This window comes from Camelina sativa, chromosome 1 (assembly GCF_000633955.1).
Source record: "Camelina sativa cultivar DH55 chromosome 1, Cs, whole genome shotgun sequence".
In the NCBI taxonomy this organism is placed as follows: Eukaryota; Viridiplantae; Streptophyta; class Magnoliopsida; order Brassicales; family Brassicaceae; genus Camelina; species Camelina sativa.
Window position 1 is genome coordinate 6177474 of NC_025685.1, and position 4390 is coordinate 6181863.

Sequence of the window (4390 nt, forward strand, 5' to 3'; positions counted from 1 at the left end):
CCCCCCCCCCCCCCCCCGAAATAGATCACAGAACGATATAACCCAAAAAACCAAATCTGTACAGCTCACAGGAAACTGAATCTGACTTCACACACACACAATAATAATTCAAAATTTACAACTGTAACCCAGAAACACAGACACACAAGGATCCTAAATTCACCCTCTCACTATACGAAACAGATCGAGATTTTTGAGGAAGGGGAAATTCAGAGAGAATCCGAGTAAATTTCAGACGAAGAAGAAGAAGAATGAAGATGATGACAGAGCTGCGGTGACCGGAACCACAGAAAAATTTAACGAGAGAAAAAATAAAAAAAATTGTCTTTCTTTTTTTTTTTTTGTGCTTACAGGAACTTTTTTTTTTTTGCAAGTGTGTTTTTTTTTTTAACTTTGGGCGCTCGTTTAAATATCTCCAAAATCTGTAATTATATTTTGTCCTTTGCCAAAATAACAAAAGAAAGAAAGATAAAACGGTTCTTAGAAAAAAATAATTCAATTTCGAAAAGGTAAGTTTGACTAGTAAAATGTTTGTGACTTTGTAAGTTGTAACATGTTCCATTATGTTTGAAAGATTTTTTTTTTTTTTTTTTTTTTTTTTTTTGTGATTTTTGTNGTTAAACAAAGTATTACAACCAAATCAAACAAACATTACATTCACCTTTTAAGATTTGGACCAAAACAAATGAAAATGGTTGATCAATTACAACCCTGGAACACTAGGCAGATCCAACGCTACCTGATCGAGAACCATTGCATTTTGTAACCATAGATAACACAGCACGACTCGGTGTGAAATCATCTCTTAAACCACCTAAATTAACCTAATGACACGAAAACAAATACTAACACAGAGAAAACCAAAAAAACTACTATTGAAAACGAACAAATCCCAGCTATGAGAACCTCTGGATCGACATATAGAACTTGTCCCAATAGCTTCAACACCCAAAGGCGCATCATCAGAAGAGCTTGGTCTCTCCGGCCTTTAATTGTTCCGGTACTAAACCTAAAAACGGACAATACATCCGACTGACCCGACCAAGGGTCGTGAGGCAAAACCGACGAAATAGCTGCTTCTCGGAACTAACCAAATAACAACCAGAATGCTAATCTTCTAAAGATGAAAAATTGAGAACACAGAATAGCATATCATCACCTCACAGTGCAAGAACGAGGAGCTACATCACTTTCGTCGTTTTACAAGGCACACTCCTTGGTCGGACTGAAACTAAAACAAACCGCTCCTTGCTGTAATACACCGCCATGGCTGGAATGAGTGGTCAGATCTGAATAAGAACCCAAACCCGACCGCAGAAGCTCGTCGAAGAGAAGCTTCATCTCTTATTGCTCACCGAAGCCAACAAACCGCCGGAGACAAAACCGCCGGAACCCGTAAGCGAAGACGCCAACCCAGATTCGCCAGATCTAGCCATAGAGTCGACATTGTCCTCTAACATCGCACCAGAGCCTTCACCAGTAACCACCACCACGGAATCTTTGCTTCACTCGGTGAGATAACTCCGGAACCACCACCATCGAGAGGCACCCAACCGCCGGCGAAAGATAGACAAGGAGCAGGAAAAGACAACAAAAGAACTACAAAATAACTAAAGGGCGGAGCCCTCTCCGGCGCCGGAAGGGCAACCGGAGAGGCAGAACGAAGCCGGCGACTTTCCTCTCTCTTTTTCTCTCTCTAGCGACTATGTTTGAAAGATTTAATTGGTTTTTATTTGTTTGAAAATTTTACACTCAAACAATAATATATTAAAAAAGTATATAGTTCTTAATCAAAAATTAGCTCTATATGAACTGGCTGTAAAAAATTAACTGCTGTAAATTAGCTTATATAATTTGCACTCAAATAAATAAGCATTTTAAGTTGATAATAACCCTATTAGGACATGGAAACCAGAAACAGAAATCAATATAAGAATATATATAGATTATCTTTTATTAATATTCTTACACAACTGTGAATAAATATAGATTCTTATTTTTAATTCTAATCAATATTGATATTAAAATAAGCATAGTTTTAAGGAGCTAAAATAATGACAAAATAATTATACAAAATGGTTGGGAGAAAAATTCTAAATTATTCCCCTAATAAATTAAGGAAAAATTATATTTCTAATAAATATAAGATTGATGTAAAAAAAGATAAAAATTATATTTCTAAGTAAATTTTAATGTAATTATAAATATAAGAAAAATAGCATAGAATAACAAATATGTTTCTCTTAGAAGATTACATTTATAGAGAAATAAGATGAATTTATCGGTACATTCATCTTATAAAAAAAATCATTTAATATTGTATATATTAATAGCTAAACATAATTGCAACGTTAAAACAAATCAATAAAAATCTTTAAGATTATAACTACCTCGAGTGGTTGTGTTTTATGTTGACATTTAGCGTATATTTATTCTCGAAAGTCACAATCTAAAAACTATTTCAAAATTAATTGAAGTCGTTAAATTATTATAACTAATATGGTTGTTTGTCAAATGTAAACGTTAAAAACAATCATCTAGATTTTTTAATTAGATGATCAAACTACGTCAACGGACATTCTAAAAAAGATTTTATAAATACTTCTCACGATATCCAATAAATCGAATCAATGCTTGATTAGTAATCATTTAAAACGACAAAATACAAATAAAGAAACGATTCATTACGAAATTTTGCAGACGATCTTGATCCCAAATGCGACAACTACTTAATTAGTTTTAGATAAATTTAAAAAAAAAAAGAATAAACAAAACAAATGTATCTAATTTTTAGTAGTTTGATTGATATGATGATAGATCACTGATATAGTAAAGTTTATATCAAAAAACTAAAATTTATGGGGGAAAAATGCATAGTAAAAAAAATGGAGAACACTTTCATTGTCTGTAAGAAAAGTAAAATTAAGAACAAAATAATATTTATACGACTTAACATAAAATGTAGTTATTAGACTATTTCAAATATGAGTTTGTTCAAAAAAAAAAAAAAAAGACTATTTCAAATATGAGAAGACAACAAAGCCTACGGTTTCCTTTGTTAGCATCGGAACTATGCAAACTCAAAACATGACAAAACAAAATGCTAAACTCGTGTTAGCTAGAAAAACATTCGTGATTTCAAAATTATATATTAATATTAACCACCCAAAGACAAAAGACAAAAGTTTTCACAAAACGTTTTCTTTACATGCTACTCTTATGAAGTAAGTCAATGACAAAAACGCAGTCAGCTTCGGGAATATCGATTTTCTAATTTACAAATAATGTCAAACTCGTTTTCACTTTACATTAATTAAGTAAGTACTAATTTTAATACAAAATAATTAAAGACCTATTCGTACTTTTCTTACAGCGATGAGAAGATTAAGCAAAACGTGTACGGGAGTACAACGTTATTTGCATGAATCCTTCTAGCTCTTTCCTTTCAGATATTTTGTGGCGTGATTGAATTAATCAGTTCTATTTAACTTACTCATTGATAAAATGTTATAAGATGCCCGTAAAAGATAACTTCAAAGACTAATTAAGCTGGCCCCAAAAACTAATGATTCAAAGACGGAATAGTAATTAAGCAGATTTTTCCGTGAAATTATATGTAGCTTCTAATAAGTTAATTGAATAAAAATTATAAAAATCTATTCAACAATATAAATCAACTAAAATTTAGTCATCACTTTTAATTTGTCAATAATTTCCAAGTCTCTTCCCCTTAAATATCTATAACATAGAACATCGGAAACAAATGGTAATTTAAAATTTTTGTCCAAAACAAAAAAAACAGAAAAATGGTAATTTAAAAATATGATAACGATTGCATACTTGAAAAGATATCTAAAAAAATTTACGAATAACATGTGGGCAAAATGACTCGGAAGTAGTATTATATGTGTAAGTTGGATTCGACTTGCCGTCGGGCCATTGGCTTCTTTAAAAGTTGTGTAAATTGGAGAATAGAGAATCATTAGAAAAAAGCAACTAGCGAATGGGAATATTAGTATAAACAAAAAGAAGAATATACTAATATGCTTATATTCCATGGTCAGCTTAATATTCCATTTAATCATAATCTAATTTATAAGTTCTCAACGAGGATATCTAACTTATATTCGTCCCTTTGCCAAAATTATAGTATATGTAATCCTCCTCCCTTACATAGTCAAAGGTTTGCAAATGATAAGAGTTTCAACTTATGTCACTCTCATATAAATAAATCGTCCTAGTTAACTCTAAAATGCTTAACTTTGAAATTAGTTAGAATTACCTAATCGTATTATGAGAAGGAAGGAAGGACGTAAAATGTGAAAGCCCGAACCGTTGGATTCTGTACATCTGACGGCTTAAGACGACCAAGTTTGGGGGGGGGGGGGGG